Source organism: Colletes gigas, unplaced genomic scaffold (assembly GCF_013123115.1).
Source record: "Colletes gigas isolate AHSC1104 unplaced genomic scaffold, ASM1312311v1 Colletes_gigas_Sc00004, whole genome shotgun sequence".
In the NCBI taxonomy this organism is placed as follows: Eukaryota; Metazoa; Arthropoda; class Insecta; order Hymenoptera; family Colletidae; genus Colletes; species Colletes gigas.
Window position 1 is genome coordinate 4,487,910 of NW_025106633.1, and position 20,600 is coordinate 4,508,509.

Below are 20,600 nucleotides of genomic sequence, written 5' to 3' on the forward strand. Positions count from 1 at the left end.
CCTGTGTCTTATATGTAATTTTAGTAATGTGTAATTCTGATATTACCCTTAATTATCACGTTTTCCCGACAATAGTGCACTTTCCGAACAATAGGTGATTTAACAATGACGACGATGTGATAAGCGACATTTTTTGCATGTAAAAAACCAGCATGGCGGTGCAGAGAGGTGCATTATTTGCAATTTACCAACAGGAAACGATAGATCATCGTAGAAAGAATTTTCTTATTACTTTTCATTATCATCGCACGTGAAACGATAGTTTCTTACTGTTAACGAACAAAAATTTCGAGACGCGCAGTATTTTCCGGGACAGCCTAATTTTTCTCGCGGCGTCCAATGAACGGGGAGCCTCGTGATCGATGGACACTCGCCAATCTACGAAATGATCTACGAAAAGGAAATAAAGAAGCAAGAATAACCTTGCTTGCGCCTCGTGCAACTCAAATTACACGTTCAGCGCGGCACGCGACGAGACGCTGCTCGCTCCGAACGGACTTCATCGCGCATTGCGCAACATTCCGGAGAACACTCTGCATTGTAGAATCTACAAGGTGTCCTGTTACGACCGTGACCAGAAACGGACAGAATTCTTACGTAAATAGATACAAATTTCCAACAACGAATTAAAAACGATATTCGAATATTCGAAGTTTGTTCGTAGCATTCGAATGATTTCCACGCATGCGCGTAGTGGGGAGTCCTTGCGCGCAGACCCCGATTAATCGCCACGCGATTTAGTTGGCCCGTTACTTCTCCTCGTACATCATTCATGATTATAATATTGTAACTTGTGTTTCTGTTTAAACTGATCTTCTTCTTGGATGATTTAAACAATCGTTTTGAATACCATCGGGATGTCGCGTTTACAGCTGAGCAAAATTCATAAAGAATCGTGGTTCCAGATGGTACAGGATTTTCATCGATTTTTCCTGGAACTTTTTGCTTCGTGTTTCACGTTGCTAGTGCTCGTTTAGAACTTCCCTCGTTTATTTAGAAATATTCTGTCGTCGGGAACTTCGGGCTACCCGTGGCTGAAGTCTAGGCCGCCATGATGGATCACGACTGTCCCGAGTGACGTGTTTGCCCGAAAAGAATATATAGGGTGTCCCACTTAACTCGACTACCCCAAATATCTCACTTGTTCTCGACGATAGAAACAAAGACCAGACATTGCGAGAAATATGGTCAAATATTTGCCCTTTCTAAATAAATCACACTTTTTCCCTGTCTTCAACGACAAGCGAGGAGAGTTATCCTGTATTCTACCGGAAACAATTAGGCGAATGTGTCCAATAACAGGGTTGGAAGAGCCATCGTGTATGGCGTGCGATACGATCGCCGAAAGTTGTCGCAAATAAGATTGGTAAATGAAAAACAAAATACTTTATTTCTTCTAATCTAGCGTTAAGTTGTGACCTATGACGCACGATCTAACACAAATACTAGGAAATTGGTATTGAACACTCGATGGCTAGATTAGTATCGATACGCGATACAAAACGATACGATTATATCCGCCGATCCCGGCTGGATAATGTTTAATTTATTAATTGTAATCGATGCGATCGTGTAAGTGAAAAGTCTCTCACCGAAGACATTCGCGTCGATGCCCTCCAAAATTCGCGCGACGATTCAATTCGAGTCGAACTTAAATTAAATCGAAGTTTCGTGTTTCTGTAAATTAAAAAAAAACAATGGCGACTTCTTGTCCCGCCATTTTGCGAGGGCAACGGCTCTTGGTGACTCGGGTCACGCAGCACGATGATTTGCAACGAGAAGTTGATAACAATACGCCGATCTTATCCGTGATTACGCACGGAATCACGTGCGCGGCAAATCGTTCTTCACGCGTTATCGGCGTTGCTCTTTATCGGTCGCCGATGTTACAAGTAACAAACAGCGACCTCGCGAGCTCACGTACCGTCGTTCAGACGTATAACCGTCTCCTATTTATCTCTCGTCGAACGGGTGTTCCAGGTACAGTGGCTACAGCACGGCCGTGAAGGGTGCTTCGGACAAATGTCAACATTTATAAAGCAATATTTTCGGGACACGAGACATCAGGGTCTGTAGATATTTTTTAAAAAGCCCGTGGCAACGAACTACTGTTTCCACGACCTTTCTAAATATTCCAAGCAAAATAAAATTCAGTTTCATTCTCGAAAATTTTCTTTGGCGCACCTCTTGAATCCTGATTTCATCGCCCACTTGTATAGATCGAATATCTCAAGAACAATTAATTCTGGGTCAAATGCACCTCCATCAGAATTCATTACACTATTCTATTATGAAAGATTTTATCTGCCAAAACTGAAGCTGATCTTGCGCCAGCTAGGAAAAAACTTCGTACCGCCGCTGTACGCAGTCTCGAAACCATGCAACTTTGGTATACAACAATTCTTCGTGCAACGCATAATTTACAAGCTATTCAAGGTGAGCGTGTTAGGTGCCTCCTGTATATACACTTCGAAAAGTGAAACCTCGTTACCGCACTCGTCAGCAGCTATTCACGCGAGCAGTCGCCTCGCCCTTTTTCGGGACGCGTGTTTCTCTGCCCGCGTCTCCTCGTGTCAGAATTTCCTATCGGGATCACGAAAGTGACTCCTAACCACGGCGGAACAAGCTCCGTGATACGGGCTAACGTCAATTGGGCTGCTTGATTAACGAAAGAGACGGTACCGTGCATCGCCAAAAATGAATTAACTCAACTGCTAGACGAACCATTCCAATTTATCTTAATAATTCCACGGTTCTAATCAAAGAGCTAATCGTTCCTGCAATAGCGAAAAAACCGATTAATGGGAGCAGACAACAATCTTATCCTGTGATTGACGTCAGAATTCTCGATTATTAAAAATTACAAGTACAGCTTTAACAGAATAGTTCGTATCGCGTAGCAAAAGTTGTACTTATTGCAACGTTGAAAATTGTATATTGCACAGTCAAATTTATCTTATTCGAAGTTATATAATAATAAAAATAGCTTAAACGATGGTGTAATTCAAACTTTCGTTTCATGTTATAAATCATTACTCAAGGAAGCGATAAGGACAATAAAGTCTTGGGCAATTACACTCTCCAACGCAATGTCTCAAACGCAGTATCATCATTCTCAGTTATCGTCTTATTTTTCCATGTAGAATCACGCCCTAAATTATTGCCCACCTGTAGGTAAACATCCTGTACACCAATTCACAACCCCCATCCATACCAAAAAGCACACCCACCAATGTTTCACACCATATTTTTCCAGGCCCCAACGACCAATAACAACCATTTTATCGACTCCCTACCTCCGACGCTCATCAATGAATATATTTCCAATTCTTCCAGCTACGGCAGTAGGCTCCCGATCATTCTATTCGATAACAGCGATTTGTATTCCGTTCATAAACACATTAAACTTCCTACTTCTGGACCATGCGATATATCCGGTTTCACGTTCATGCACTGAATCCCCTATGCACTTGATCCTCTGTTGCATATATTTCGTGACTTCGTATCCACCGGGACCTTTTCCACTATCTGGAAACATGCCACAGTCTCTTCTGTTCCTAAATCCACTGACCTTTCAACCTTAACTTCGCCTCGCCCTGTTTCGTAATCCAAAGAGCTGCGCAGTGCTCGATTGAAACACTTCATGAATCACTCGTACAAGGTAGGGGACATTCGATCAGGCTGCTCACATCTTCATAGCACTCTTCAAAAACTATTCCACATATTTTCAATGCGATACTATACCATTTGTACTTCCCACTATCTGGAAACGAGCCATAGTCGCTTCTTCTTCGTGTTCCTGCACCCACTGACCCTCCAACTTTAACTCCATTACGTTCCGTTTCGCAACCTGAAAGGCTGTGCAATACAATCCAATTACGACTCTTTATAAATGACTCGAACATCCTAGGGGACTTTCAATCAGACTTCCGACGTCGTTATAGTACTCCAACCGCCATCCTGCATATTTCCAATACGATACTACGAGCCATTGACGGAAAATGTTTCGCGTTTGTCATGCTAATCGACGTCTCCGAAGCTCTCGATGGAATGCATCATGATTTGCCAATTGCTAAACACCAAGACATTGACTTGTCGCCGTTCTCTACACTGTGGTTACGTTCATACTTCACCAATTGTGCCGAACAGACTACGATCGATGTCAATAATCTTAAATTTTCATTCGTTTGATGATCAATTACACGCGCTACAGAAATTTATGCACAAAGTGTTACAAAAGCTATGGGACCTTTTCTCTGGATCAATTCCCTGTGTCAAGACGAATAAAAAAGTCCTTTTCCATTTTACAATCCGAGGCTTCGTTATCGATGTATAATTAGTTAAATATTTCACGCATGATGCACATTCCCGCGCGTAAGTGTGCGCATGCGTAGTCGCGCGGTCACGTGACAAGCATAAAAATGGCGTGTGCCAGTAAACTTTAATTGCTCGTATCTCCGCAACGAAGCTTCAGATTGCAAAATGGTAAAAAACTTTTCGATTTCTTTTCACACAAAAAATCGATCCCAAAAGTTTCACGATTTTATTACGATCTGTTTATATTTTCGTAATAAAGACGTACTGTACTTGGTATTATTATTTGTTTGGGTACTAAATGAATGAACGCCGACCAAATACTCGCCACTGAGATTCCTCGAAGCAGGGAAAAAGGGTGAAAGAATAATTCCAGCCCCGATAGAGGCAAGGGCGGCCAGATTTAGCGTTCCTGCGGAATTTCGTGGCGCACCGTGGCGAATCCGGGACGACGACGGCCGATCCAGCGTGATAACAACGGCCGCGACTTATCTCACGCTTCTCCGCAAATTACAGCGTGGCTCGCGGCTTCTCGGCCCGAGGCTGATTAGATCTAGGCGCAGGCCCGAGAGTGGCTATTTCACGAGGAACTCGCTAATTTCGGAGTTAATACCGCATGCGGCGGAGCCTGGTTCGATGCGCAGGATGGAGTTTCGTGGAGCGAGCGGCACGGTTCCCGCTTACGTGACCCCTACATTTAGGGGAATCTCTGCTAGAAATGCCCTATGATTTTGATACCGATTCGTGCAACATTAGAGAGACGCGTGATGAACGAACTGTATCGTGAAAGTTGTTGCTATGATAAGTCAACCCACTTCTATCCCCCCACGGCCGTCAATGTATTTTAATTTAACTAAAATCTCGGTTACTTGTTCGTGAAAATTCGCATTTTAAACCTTTTCCTTAAAAGTAAATCTAGTAATTGCCTGAATAACCTCGGTGCTAATGGGAATCCTTCCCCCTGCCCTGAGTGTCCATTTTAAGACAGGCCAGATGGAAAGACGAAGAACGATCTCGCGGCTCTTCTGCACCCGTTATCTCCCTCTGGCTTTTAAACGTCGAGAACACGTCATTCGCGGATGTGTGAATCATTCCGCTTATTTTTATCGCCGGGAAAGCTGATAATCGTTCCAACGGACTGACGTGCTGATCGTATCGGTTCTGTTCTTTTTCGGACGTTGCGTGTAGGGCGTGGATTGCACGGATCGCGGGGTACGGTGGTAATGGATCGCGTTTGAAAGTAGAAGTAGTGGATCGGAAGACTCATCAATGGGGATTCGTTCCCTTTTCTAAGGATTTAAATGGACAGGATAATTCGACATTTTATTCCATTTGATACCTTTTAACGCGTGAATAATGTGCAATTTCTACGTAAATGCTTCATTCAAGAGATACGATCTTTCTTTCCTGGTACAGTCAAGACCTCGAATATTCGAGTACTGAAATACGAAATAATTTTACAGATAGCCCTGGTCCTATTTGTGACGTACGTTCGTCTCTTGCGCCCGCGTTTCGAGCAACTTTCAGACGTTTGATCGGATCGACGGGTGGTCCGAGCTATTTTCGACAATACCACGGACAGTTTTTACAGCGCTATGCTTCTCGATCCAACATTTCCAGACGTTTGCTGCGATCAGCGTGGGTTACTCGAGACGCAGCCTCAAGTAACGGATGAATTACATAATCCATACACTGCGCCCGATCTCCATACAAAAGCACCCTTCCAATCTTCGTCGTGATAATAAAATGTCGGTGTTTAATATTCCCACAGGTGTCCCCGGGCATCTGAAATTCAGATGGATTCGCTCCCTTAAAGACGCGAACTGTCCAAACAAACCCGCTCGGAATTAGCACGTTAAACGAAAGCCTGGAAACTTTCGGCCAGAGGATTCCGGATTTCGAGCGGACGTGGTTCGATTAAGCCCGCCGGGAAACACTTCATTTGGCAAAACTATAGTGACGACCCAACCGAAGCGGATATCTCAACTTCGAACAGTAAAACGAAATACTCGTCATTTTTACGACCCGATCGATCGGTGCTGAATTTAGTAGGGCATTCGATTTTAATAGAAATCAGCGAACTACGGTTCAATAACGTATGTTAACCATATTGTACGTAGTGCTATTGGCGAGGGTAACAAAATCAGGCGTATCCTTGTATCGAAGCTGAAATTGCTTGCAAAATCACGTTGTGTTTGAATTAGATTTGCTGACGCGATGTACGTTGCGGCGTCGAGGTGTTTCGTATTTAATGTCAAATATTTGCTCCAATGTAAATATCCGAGGAAACTTCACCGTCGTGGCCTTCTTAAAACGCCTAGGCACATAAGTAAAGACGTATTTTTAACCATGGTTGATCCGCACATCTAACAAAATGATCTTGCGACAACAAGGCGTAATAAATTTCAGTCTAGGTTAATATTTGATCGCACGAAGAAAAGAGTGTCACCGGAGGATGATGCTTGCATTCGCGTTGATATTTATCGCCATCTTTGAGGACGACGTTTGAGGTCATTTGAAGGTTACGGTTGCGTCACGTGTCGCATTAGCGAACAATGTACAGATCGGATTAAGAAAAATGTGGGTGATCTTGTCTCGAGAAGCGTGACCTTAAGACGTCTTTGATGCTTTTGAATGACCTTGAAAAAACATCGAAACGACCTTGGCGCCCCCGGATGGCCTCGATTTCCTCCACCGAAATCCAAGGTTAGCCAACGGTCAGTCGCGTTCTGATCGTCAGCAGGAAATTGGAGGGCAGAGGGCAACATCAGGTGGATGAAATCGTTACGCCAAGGCCGCCCCTCGTCAAGTCGCCGCGTAAAATGGACGTAGATCAACGAAGATCGTTGCTAAGGGTGGGTGGAAGGGACAGACGTATATCATCGTCCAATTTCGTCCCGGCCCTTTATATTCTTTCGACGTTCGTGAATTCGTAGCTCCGGGGCGAGGAGAACTGTACACGACACGGACCATTTTTATCAATCCGCACGATTTACTCTTGAAATAACTGTAATGCAGAGAAATGCCCGCCGCGAGGATCCCGCGAACGAGGAATCCATTTGTTCCGTTTCGTTCCTCCTCCTCGGTACTTTTTCTCCCGCTGCCTCCGCTTTCGTGGACTCGGCGACTTTGAAATATTGAAACGAATACTGATTAAACGTCAAATAACAATTTTTTGCCGTTCCATCCTTTCGGTTGCTCCGTACAGTTCGAAAATTCAAAACAAAGTGAATTTCAATCCAGTCGGAGACCACGTGATCCAACATTTATTTTCCTCGCCGTCTCGACGTGAGAATTAATATTTTTTTCAACTCCGCGACGTGTCGGTTAATGCGTTTAACTGTCAGGCGTTCCTTCGACCGACATTCTTGCATCGTTGAATAACAATTTCTCGCGAAGCCTCGCTTCCCGCGACTAAATCCGATTACTCGCGCTATCTGCGTTGATTTTCCAGCGAACCGCCTAGCGGCTTTCTTCGCAGGGTAGCGGCGCTCGTCGCGGAAGAAGATGATTTACGAAACGCGTGGCAACGACGATGATTCCCGCGCAAATACAAAGCCGCGACGAGCGTGCACCCACGTCGGCCAAGTTTTTGATATTGTTTGCGCGATTAACCGCGGCGCGGAGACAGAGTTCCGTTTTATTTGACTTGCTCGCGATTTATTGACACCTACGACAGCCATGAATCAACGAGCGTGTTTGTCCACGGATAAATCGGTTAAACACAGTGATCAACATTCTGCCATAATACGTACGTAGAAATTGCATAATATTAATTCGCTGGTGTTGTTGGTCTGACCACGGACGGGAACTTTCCACTGTCAGCCAGTTCTACTCCCATCGCGGTGTTCCCCGAACAGACGTAACGCACAATGCTCGGAAATCTCGATAAGTTCGTTTGGAAACGGTTTCCTGAACTTTGAAATCTGATTACATAATTTAATTATTTTTTTTAACAACTCGAATCGCATCGAATACGTTTCCAATTTTGTGGTTTGAATCCCTCTGATCTTTTAGTATTTAAACGAGTATAAATCATTTGTATTTTAATTTTATATATCCTTTTCAATATTTAATTTTCAGTATGATTAAAAGCAATTTTAATATGGACGTCATCAAGGTCAAAGCGTTTAATTCTTGACGTGACTGTTCCGCGATTTATTGCAACATGTCACGAGACTTTCCTGTTAGGTATCATGTGATGTTTAAATGATGGAAGAGATCGAATAATAGAATTCTTCTCTCTGGATAATGTAAACAACTATGATTCAGAAAAATATCGATTGAGAAAATCTTGCTTCGAAATTTACTTCATTAATATTAAAAAGGGACAATAGATAGTGTCACCGCGCGATAGCAATTTATTCCCATTCCCTTTGAAACCCAGTCTAAACTAGTATCGTACATTTCTTGCCGCCGGTGGAATTTTAATTTAAACTGCAACCTTTTTATTCCAGTTATTAAACGTCTGATATCTCGTCTGTCACGTCCAGAAATTAGGTTTAATGTTCTCATTCGTCTCGTTGGCCCGTTATCTTTCTCGAACTCGCTTTTTAGTGACACAATCTTGGAAACGTTGACCCAATCACTCAACGTTGTAACTTTATGAAAAGTCTACGTGACTTTCTTCATTTATGCCTCGGTTCGCTCGATTAATCGAAATTCTTTCATTCGTGAGATTTCACCTAGCGCATTCATTTTCTGTTCACAGCACAGAATAAAAATTATACCATTGCGCTGTAACGTATACAATTCTGTAAACAAATAGAATTTAAAAAAGCAACACTCCACGAGACATTTCACATTTTATGTTTGTAATCAACTCTGTCCTCGTGTAGAAACTGCATTCATCATACCTGATTACGTAGCACTGATAACTGTGATTACGTACGTCATGTAAACAATGCGATTTGTAAACACATTTCATTCAGTTTGCGATAGATTTGCATCTTGAGCTGTTTTGCTTCCCAACATGTTGCTCGTCAACCGTATCAAATCGAATCAGTTTGAATTATGTAATTGCTTTTACTAATCGCTAGAAAGTTGCTGCCATCGGTGTATTTGCAAAACACAAACAAGATTGTCTCAGAAATGTATCCCGAATGATCTTAACCATTACCTGCTTTTACGTTTCCCTCGTATTCGAATATTCCGAACAAGACGGTTGAGAATATCGCGTTCTGAGAAAACTACAGAAACCGTGAACTTTAAGAAGAGATCTGCGAGTACCATTCCGAGAAGATCGAGGCGTCCCGTTCCACGTGACTTCGTGCACGCGCGATAAATCAATATTGTCGGTTTCTCGTCGATTTAAAATTGCAAATTGTACGCGAACGCAGATAAGAATTACGAGTCACCGGTCGGGCACGCACGATACAACGTGATGTTAATGACACCCGTAGTCACGAGTCCCGACAAACAACGAACCCCCAAAAACTCGTGTGTGTTCCGGGCCCGCGTCACACGCGTCGTAAATCAAACCAATTTGTTTATACGACGGAACGAAACGCGCGAAAGGAGCAACGATCTTTCTGTTATGTAACGTGGATACAGGGAAACGTCAGTTTCTTGACAACAACGAGGAACAAAGTCGGTAAACAAAACTGCCGCCTTCGAACCACGTGAATTGAAATTCCTCGCGAGAATTATTGCGACACGGCTTCCGCGCGAAACAAATATTTGCAACGACGTGGAATCGACGGTATCGTGAAACGTCCCCGCCAAATAGGGACCTTCTGTCGAATTATTTGTTGGTTAAATATTTAAATATTGGGCAATTCGAACTGTTCGAGTGCTTGACTACAGTAGGGCTTTAATTAGCTGAAGTTGGGACATGTTTGCAGAATTATCCGTTCATAAGGAATTCATGCATTATGTATCACTGTGTTCAATATTGGCAGAGTTAATTGTCTCTGAAAAATTAATATGCAATTATACTGGCTTTAAACCGTGGTTCGAAAGTAAATTTTCAGTTTCGTTTATTTAATTTATAGACTTCACGAAAGTTTTATAGAACGTTAGTTATACGAGTATATTATTTAGAATGTCTCATACATTCGTTAGGAAACACTGAATGTGTCGAAGAATATTATTTCCAATTTTCGTTTTATCTATTAAGATAATTATATGAATAGTTTGTTATTTTATTTGTTTAAATGTCTATCAAATATTCGACCAGTACAGTTCTGGCATTCTAACGATCACACTTATCTAATGATCCAGGTTTTTCCCAAGTTTATTACCATGAACATTGAAAACCAGAAACTGTGCATCTTTATTGACGAACCGTGTCGGCGAGCAAAGGAGATTCGACACGGTTTCGATCAAACGATACACGTGAGTCGCATCTCTCGATCGTTATCACGCACGTGATTAGAGCAACGCAACCCAGACGGGGCTTATACACGGCGTTCGCTCGGGAATTTCATTTCTGGAAATCAGTGCCGCGAAAAAGAGAGAGAGTTTCGACTCTGGAATTTTTGGCAAAATAAATAACGATATTCCTTTAATTTTGGAAATCGACAAAGGGAAATAATTATTAGAAAATGACTCTGTGCAGGAAAAGAAAATAGAGAATGTTTGCTTCGCAAATGAACTCGAATGGTGATAAATAAAATTTGAAAAGGTTGAGAATTGCTACATCGGAGAGTCTTGCACTAGATAGTTACTATCGATAGGAAAACTCTCCAATGTGACACCAGTCATTAGCTGGCGATCACATTGGGTTGAGTCACCGTATGAAAAACTTGGCTTGTCCAGCGACGCGACATTACGCATTCAAATGTATTTATACGCGGTCGATGATCATTATAGCCTGGATGCAACTGTCGACCGACGTCAGGTGTTACGCGGACAGATTGATTCGATTAGCGTGAACGATCGAATCACGAGAAATTCGAGCCCTGGGAGCTGGTTAAGTTGTTGATTCCTTCGAACTGTCGGGAATTGCTGCTTTGACGAGTAACCGAAACGCGTTGATTGAGACGTTGGGTATTTCCTCGTGCGCAGATGTAATCTCGATTTAATTGGCGCAAAACATCAGTATAATTGACAATCTCTTGAATTTTTATGAAACTCGCCGTACAAACACATAGTTTAAAAATATTTAACACGTAGTTTTTTTCGTATCCACCGATACTTCGAACGATGAGAATTATCTTCGAATTTGCGGATGTTAGGCTCTGTTAAGCGTTTCTAAAAAGCTGTCAAAAGCAAAAGTTAATTATTTCTTAACATTTTTAGTAATTTGCTTAAATTGCAACACTATCTAAAGTGCGAGAACGCACAGTATCGTTCTGAAAAGTACTATATCCCAATCTGCGCGTATACACTTTTCCTCTGCCGGGGCGAGCATAATTTTTCATTTTCGTCTCGTGGCGCAAAATACACTTCATTTCATCCGTTAGACGCAGGGGAGCGGCGTAATTTTCTTTCCCCGTCGAGGCAAATATTTGTTGCCGAAGACAGCTGACAGAAAGACTGAGAGCCTAATAGCGGTGGCAGGGGAACGAAGAAAGCGAAACCGAATTGATCGATACGTTTCGTCGTCGGGGTGGGCGTATATTTTTGAAATTTCGCGAGCCTCGATTAACCGCCGGTAATTAGAATGGCGGGACTCGTTCCCGTTTCGAAGTTATTAATCGATCGACCCTAAGGGCCTGGTCGACGACCAAAGTAAACGACGCCAGATACGATTCCCGACCGCGACGTCGATAAATCCTGCCGCATAAATAATCCCCCGACGCGTTTCGTGCCGACAAATTAATTGTCGACGCGGAATATGGCGCATCGGTTACCGGCAAAAACGCTGTCACGTATAATTAACAGCGTCATCGACTGAAAACAACTCTGCAGTCCGCTCTCTCCCGGCGGCTATTCGAAATTATAACGCGGGAACCCGGGACAATCCAGTTCTCGTTACTGTTCGTCGCGAATTTTATTACTATTCGTTCCGAAACGGACACCGACGGGAATCCAGGGAACGAATTTTTATTATCGGTTTGTTTCGCTCACGATGATAATTGTAAATAGGTACTAATACAAGGGAATTAACTTCTGACGTCAATGTGTCGATAGAATCTAATCGCATCTCGTTTTAGAAATGGGCGGAATCCTTATCCAGATAGAAGACGTTGAATAACAAGCAAGAAATAAATAGCTCTCCATCCATTGTAATCTGCATTGCGCAACGGTATTATAGTTATATTTTTACATAAACACGTTATACAGATTTGTATCTCTTCCCAGAGCTGTCTCCACCATTTGATATAAATATTAATCCGTCAAAAATTAATCGATTAAGAGACGGAGTTGAAAATCCTTCGGAAAGAAAACTCCGTATTAAGTTAGATTGATTCGTTAAAAAAATGTTTCAGAGTAAAACTGAGCTTAAGGAAAATTGAGAACAACGGGGAACTTGTAAGAAACTTAAAATTGAAGAGAATTAATAACTTCTATGAATTATTTCTTGCGGAAGATTAATTAAACCGACGAGAAATATATTATGTAGGTGGAGATTTCTTTTCGGAGCGAATCGTTGGATTATTGTTCGTCGTCTATTATTTAAACAAAGTTCTGGTTGGTCTCTGTCTTAGTACCGTCGCTGGGTACAGTTTCTAACAATGCTGCGGGGAAACGTGAATACGAATGTTCGATCGAAGTTGGGGGTAAATTTAAATCACGTCCGGCGTCGCGCGAAAAGTCGAGACAACCTGGAACTTTTCTGGCCCGATCCGACAACTATCGGTCCCCGGTGCATCTGGAGTGCAGCCAGGTGCATCGTGACGCAGCGATGCGCAACGACGTGCCGCGGTGCATCGCGAGGAATTAAGAATTAACGCGTTGCCTGACATACCAATTTTTCCATATCCAGAGACGCCTCGACATTTGTCCAAACAACAGTCGGAAAAAATAAAAATAAAAAAAAGTTAATTCTTTCTGTTTTAGAGATGTCCTCAACGTTTGTCTAAATTACTGCCCCAGGAAAACATGGACGTTCGACGATCCAACGATGCGTTTGTTATCTTAAAACATTCCGTGAGGGCATTTAAAATTTGGAACATTATCAGTGGAAAAGATAGAGGTTACTAAAACAGACCTCTTGAAATAAAACGATCGATCGTGTCCTTAGACCCGTCGTTACGGAACGCTCAAATGGATTCTATAAAAATAATATTTTCTATTTTTGAGACCAGTTTTTAATATTTGCTAAAACTATTCTTATTGGGAGATTGGATTCCACAAGCTCCTGTACCATTTGTTTCTACCTAGAATCGAAAAGGTGCAACGTGTCCCAGTCGCGTGACTCACCCTGTTTACTGCATTAACCCTAATAGTGTGCAAATGGATGCAAACGACGTGCAAATGAGACATTAATGTCTCGTGCGTTGCGAGAAAAATTCCGCGAAATACATTTTATAGGTAATTGACACGAAAAATATAAAACACGAGTTTATACATAGGTTCGTTACATGAAAAGTAATAATAGAATTCCTATTCTCGTGTGCAATTATTTCCCCCGGGGGCCAAACTACCTAGCCACACTATTGGTCGAGACCACCTATAAAATGCACGATATCTCGCTTATGCTTGTTTTCACAGAAAAAACATGTAATGAAACTTTTTTATTCCGTACTAATTTTCGGTAGAAATACGTAATTGGGTTTTAATTGGAAGCTGGTAGTCGATACGTCGTGCCGGAGTAGAGTCTATATTCGTAAATATCTTTTACATACGAGTGTACATGGTCGAAAATGCAGTGCAAAGAATGCCTATCATCGCGTTACAGTTGCACAATCGACGAAAATAAACGTTCTGGCAAGCAGTATCGATACATTAAACGCGGTACCGACGATTCGCGTTCTAGCCAGCAGGAATCGATTCGACTCGTTCCGCGGAAATCGTTGTTCGCGGTAGCGAGTCGGCTATCAGCGCGGAGGTCATCGATTGTCCAATGAATTTCATTAGCCCGTGACGCAAAACGACGCTGCAACCGACGCATCTCGAATCTTCTGCCCGTTCGGAAGTCCCATTACAACAGTGGTGCGCCAGAGATGGGCAGATTTTAGTTCGGATAATAGGTAACCAATCGTGCTAACCTCCAACAATTTATTTGCCACCTTCGTTCGACAGAACTGAGAGATTTTTACTCGTTTACACCAGTGTTGAACGACCCAATCGTCGCTGTAAACTCTACACTAAATTATTTATGTTATCGAGACTTTATAATTCATGAATTTAATGAAAATCTGTCGATTGTCAATGCTCGTATCGTCCAATTTTTCTCAGAAACAGAATATAATTCGCGTTGGTTACTCGATTGGCAAGGCTATCGATTTGGTATTAACAAAATCGTTAATTAGGTGATTATCACTGAGGAGTTTCGACTTCACGATTAATACTAACTCGAATCTCGTGATCGATAGCAGCAACTGACGCAACGAAATTCTCGATCCCGCGCGTACGTAACGATGCTCAAATAATATTCTTATCGACGTTAATGGAGTCTCTAATTAATGCCATATGTTTGTTTGCCTGGCGCCGACGTTCAATGAACGAACAGCACGCAAATTTTTCTTGCATAAATTTTACGCCATTCCTTCCAGCCTCAACTACTTTTTAAAACCTTTCTAAAATTTTCAGCAGAAATAATTACTTTTCAACATTTTTTCCTCGCCGTATTATGCGTGTGTACGCTGGTGTGTGATATGTTCCACGCGATTTTCTGAATTATTTTCTTCGAAACCTCGTCCACGGACGTCACGCTTTCGTCAATCGCCACCCACTGTGATTTTCCGACACTTATGGTTCCATTATAATTAAGATACGGTCAATTTCCGACAATACGTTTCCAACGAATGACGCGCGACAAGCTAATTCAAGGAACATTTTAGCAGATAGATATTGCTATTAATCTACGGATCGTGATTTCTATTTGCCGGAGATTTTTCACCACACGCGTCTGCGATACTTTCTTGGCGTTGATTGCATTATTCTAGCAAGAATATTTGTTGAGACATACAAAGCAATCGTGTGTTTCGTGGGAATCATTTACTAACCGATGTTTGCTCTCTTATCTGCAAACCATCTGTTGAAAGCCTTCCTATGAATCGTTTGTTTTCCCCAATTTTCCATAAACGGATTTTTCCACGAAAGATAGTGCGTCAACCGTGTAGGCCTGTAAGTTAACGCAAACGCGATATGATCTAACGTGTTTGCAGACGTTTGAACGTTAAACACTATACCTACATGATCTAGTCTAGACTGCTATTGTTTATTACTACCGGGGCTGCGTTTCCGCTCTTTCGTAGTTGATTTTGAGAAATTTTCTTTGATAACGGTGTATCTGTTTTCTAAGAATCGCCGGGCGTTGTTTAGAAATCTATGCAAACGTTGCACTTTTCAGAAACTAGCTCATTGGGTAGAATTTTCTGCAAATATTTCCATTATTTGAGTTCGACTTCAATTTGGTGAAAAATTAATTTTTTTTTAGATATGCTTGAAAAATGTTGTTTCTGCTATCGTAATATTTTTTTAAAATTCTTCCTTCATCTATGTAATGCAATTACGTCGTCGGAATACTACAGAAATAAATCAGCGAACGAATTTAAAGCATCGCGACGTATAGATTCCCGAAATAATGCTGGTCGCGCGACGGTCCTCTTCTCGAAAGCATTTTGATTATGCACGCACCGGCGAAACTCGATAAACCGTAGCTGGTGTCGGTTAAAAAAAGGTCGAAGCTCATGCAATATGCAGACAATCTACCAGTAAAGCTTTCGAGTGCCCGGCATGCTTTATTGTTAATCTCCGTGGGCCAATTACAAACACCCGTTATCGCCAGCGCGAGCACGTGCGCGTCATGAGATTTTTCTGTCGAATCGCGTTGAAAGAGACGAGGAATCCTCGGACGATGACAGCATTTCTTCGCGAATTTTTCTGAACTACAAAACATTTAAATATCCAACATACTCTTCCCTAAAACGATGCACAAATATTTAAGAACTCCAACAGGATTTTTAGAAACACTACTTAGAAGTGAATTAATTCCTCCAGTAGTATCAGGACAGCCATTGTCTTTCTCATACAGTAAAAAAATCTTGAAATACTGTTTACTATAGCAGTAACTCTTCTATAAATTGCTGCTTCCAATTTTGAAATTTAAAAAAATAAGTCCATAATAAGAATAAGAATAAGAAGTCCACTTTCCTGAATTTTTGTCTCGAAAGTGCGTAGGATTTCGAGAGTGTGTCTATTCACCAAAAATGATTGTAATTGACCCCTGCAATCAAAAATAATTTTTTTAGAACGATTTGAAATTTTTTAATTTTGTCGTCTTTGTCCACCTACTCGAATTTTTTTCTCGAAAGTGCGTAAGATTTCAGGGGTGTGTCTATTCACCAAAAATGATTGTAATTGACCCCTGGAATCAAAAATAATTTTTTTAGAACAATTTGAAATTTTTGAATTTTGCCGACAAAGTCCACCTTCCTGAATTTTTATCTCGAAAGTGCGTAAGATTTCAGAGGTATGTCTATTCGCCAAAAATGATTGTAATTGACCCCTGGAATCAAAAATAATTTTTTTAGAACAATTTGAAATATTTGAATTTTGCCGACAAAGTCCACCTTCCTGAATTTTTGTCTCGAAAGTGCGTAAGATTTCGGAGGTGTGTCTATTCACCAAAAATGATTCTAATTAACCCCCGCAACCGAAAATAATTTTTCCAGAATGAAGTGAAGTTTTCTAATAACTTTTTAACGAAGCCTCGATCAACAAATTGATATTCTTGATTTTCGTCTTACTTTGGTCTTTAAAATCTTCCATTAAAATTTTTCTCGGGGATGGGGCAGTACGAGCTTTTGATTTATATATTTAATATGGTTCTTTTTATCTTTTGATCCAACGTTTGAGGAACACAAAGCCGTTCTATTGTCAAAGCGAAATGTTTCTCTCCTTTCCCCTACCCTCGATTTGGAAACCGTTGCTGGCAGAAAGCTTCAATTAAATTTGCAAGCGATCACCATTTGCGGCGGAACCGTGACATTCGGCGAACCGTGACAGCGAAAAATTGGATTGTTTAAAAGCGAAATGCTGTGAAACGTATCGAGCTGTTTCGTCATTGATGTTTCTCCTCGAACTTCTCGCCGTTAAACGGGCTTCGCCATTGGTCGGCTTTCTCCTATTGTTCCCACTTTGCTGCCACCCTTGTACTACATTTTCGTTTTCTCGCCAACTTTTCGCTCGCGGCGCGTCCACTTCGCCGGACGTCCGCTTCGTTCGAGCCCGCGAAGTGCAGCTTCAGCGAAGTAACGCCACAGGTAGTGTTTCAACTCGACGTTTTCCCTTTTCTCGAAAGGTAAGAACGAAATTGAATTCTCTTTAATCCTTTAATAAACGAGATTCGAACGCGAACGTTTTCCCCTTTCCAAAAGACTTAAATTTCATTTCTATTTAAAGAATAAAAATTCTAATCGAGGTATTTAAATGTTCACGGAATCAACGACGACAAGATTTATTCGCACAAGTGTATGGTACGAGGAGACATTAAAGATTACATAAAATGTATGTATAAAAAGAAAACGTTTCTTTAAAAAATTTATAATCGTACGAACAAAAAAAACACCTACGTAGTGTCTACTTATGTTATTTTCGTATTCCCACGATTCTTAATCGAAAACTGAGCTATTACAGTTGATTCCACTAAACTGCTTGTTCACAACGTCCGATAATTCTTTGTTTTTCTTAATGGGAGATTAGCAGGTCAATCCTACGTCAATTTCTGGAGTAATCACTTGCATGAATTACTGTTTGCACGCATCATGTGATTTATGCATACCAGTGCACCGTTTCGTTTCAGCCGAGTAACCGAACGGTCTTGAACGAACGACTTTCCAGCAGATGGATAGGTCCAGTGGGACCTATTGCTTCGTCTGCTCGATTCCTAAATTTAAATCCGCCGGATCTTTAGTTTTAGGGACGTAGAAACATTCGTTCATTCAATATCAACCAAATTTTAAAAATAAATCAAATCCTTTCCGTCAAATTATTTCCTATTTGCAAAGAAAATCGTGAAAATAAAATTTTAAAATATCCCACCGATTCAGATAAGTAGATTCGAGTTTTGAAGTTGAGAAAAATATTTTTTTTACACTCTGCACAAGCTGTCGTGAACAGTGGTTCAAGAGGTACCGACATATACCCTTTGTTCACGTCAGGGATGACTTTTGTACCCCGTCGATGCGGAGCTACAGTAATTTCTCGACGAGCGTGTCTGCGTTGGGGATACGTCACTCGGTGGGTCGATAAAAATTTTATTGGTCAATTGATCAGGGATCACGCGACTCGAATAAATTTGCACGCGTCCGTCGGACCCGCCGCCAATGAATCGCAATAAACAGCCGGGGCGCGTCGAAAGGGGCAGCGGAGTCCTCGATTAAATTTGCGGCCCGCCAATTGTTTGTCTTGTGACTACCGTTCGCGTGATCGGTCGGTTTCCGTAAACTCGGATCACGTGCTAGCAGGGACCGGCTTGGACCAAGTCAACTCGACACTTGTACGTCCCTGGATCTCTTTATACCAGTACTACTTTCTTCCCAGTAAGTAAAACAAAAACCAGAATGCGATTGGATTAATAAAATGATGTTTATATAAAAGTTATTTAAAATATTCTATAAAAGGGAGTGACCATACGTCCAAAAATGAATCGAAAACGTAGAATGAACTTCCTTCGTACGATGCTAGGTTTCCGAGAAAATTGATATTGAAACTGTTCGGGGTACGTGCACGATTTCCTAAATTACATTTTAACAGATCTAGCTGCACAATATTTATGATTTAAAATAATAATTTATACTGGTAATGTTATACTCTGACTATGAAGAGATTATGGTAGTATAGAATGATCCGTAACGCGAAGCGGCATTATTGGAGCGCGCGCATGCCCCGCGTATCTCCAAAATCGATTTTCGGGAAAACAGAGCTTTGTATGCAAAAATTTTATTCCACGTTTTCGATATATTTTTCCACGTAGAACTATTTCCATTTTGGTTCTACCATTCTTTGTGGGGCAGATTATACATATATAGATAAATATTTCCACGTGCTCCAAAAACATTGAAAATCAGTATTTGAAACTTGCAACGTTTCTGAAACATTTTGCAACAAATGAGCTCCAATATTAGTGCAATTTTTAATAACATTACTGCTGTTGAAAATGTTGAAAAGTGAAAAGTGTAATGGCAATCGATTTGCTAGACGAGAATATGAATCGTCGCGGAGGGAATTTTTGTTGTCACTCGTGGTTCTTAATGGGCCTTAATCGCCGACCAACTGAGCTAATGTTTGCCAAGAGAACATAGTGCGCGCGCGCGCACGATCTTCCGGTTCGCCCGTGGCCCCTGACACCGCCGATAAGAATAGTGGAAAGTTACCCTGGTAATTAAGCATAGATCGCATCTAAGTGGAAAAGAATTGCCTAATGCATACCGATCGTCCAACTCGTACGTCGAAATCACCCCTCGTATTTAAGAGAATTCATAAAATTCTTAAGAAGTCTAACGATTGGGCACAACTTACAAATTTAAAATTCAGACAGTCATTAAATCTTCGATTTAATAAATTGAAGTTAATTTTATTTCCCATGACTTACAATAAATTACGTTATTTGACTGAAATTTCACATGTAAAATTTCATGCTATTAATTTCATTTTATCCAACCAGATTACAGTTTTAACAACTTATGAGCAGATTACTATACGTTACTAATCGATACTTATTATTCGAATGTTTTGCCTATATGTAAGCCAATCCTATTAATCAGTAATGCGAGCGTTAAATTTGTTAACGACGACAGGAAAACAACAGAAAATTTGTACTTTAAGCGTGTTTTATCGCGGATGATAAATTGAATGACCTCACTCTTCATCTCTCTCTCTGTCGTACAGTTTTCAGTTAATCGCGCGTTGCGAAAGAGTAAGCGGTCACGTGCCCCGGGAAGCCTCTTTTCATCTCGACGAGCGCTTCTCCGCGAATACCTCGTCAGGGCCCTGCTGCTTTTGCTCGACGACGTCGGGCAACGTGGAAGGAAATAATTGAAAAGGACGGAACGGGGAGTAAGGGCGCCATCGGTGCATCCGCGACGCGGAATTAATCCTCGCGTTTTTTGTTTCCTTACTTCTCAGAAGTCAATTCAACGATTCGCTCGCGGGAATAATCGACTAATTTTAATATTGTCACCGCCGGTGAATCACTCGTAACTTTTTGCGCAATTATATTATCATTTATT

The 20,600-nt window shown here is 41.4% G+C and overlaps 1 protein-coding gene across 4 annotated transcripts in view; it reads left to right on the plus strand.

Moving 5' to 3' along the window:
* LOC122405540 (sodium-coupled monocarboxylate transporter 1) overlaps positions 1-20,600 on the plus strand; it is a 51,654-nt gene that overhangs the window by 12,326 nt on the left and 18,728 nt on the right. The window contains exon 1 of one of the 4 annotated variants that reach the window (XM_043410395.1): positions 7,997-8,065. The exons of 1 other annotated variant lie outside the window; for it this stretch is intronic. The gene's annotated coding sequence lies outside the window, so the exon portion shown is untranslated. Of the gene's footprint in view, positions 1-7,996; positions 8,066-17,566; positions 17,672-18,355; positions 18,912-20,600 lie in introns of those variants that run through there. 2 more of the 4 variants (XM_043410398.1, XM_043410397.1) reach the window with 2 other exon arrangements.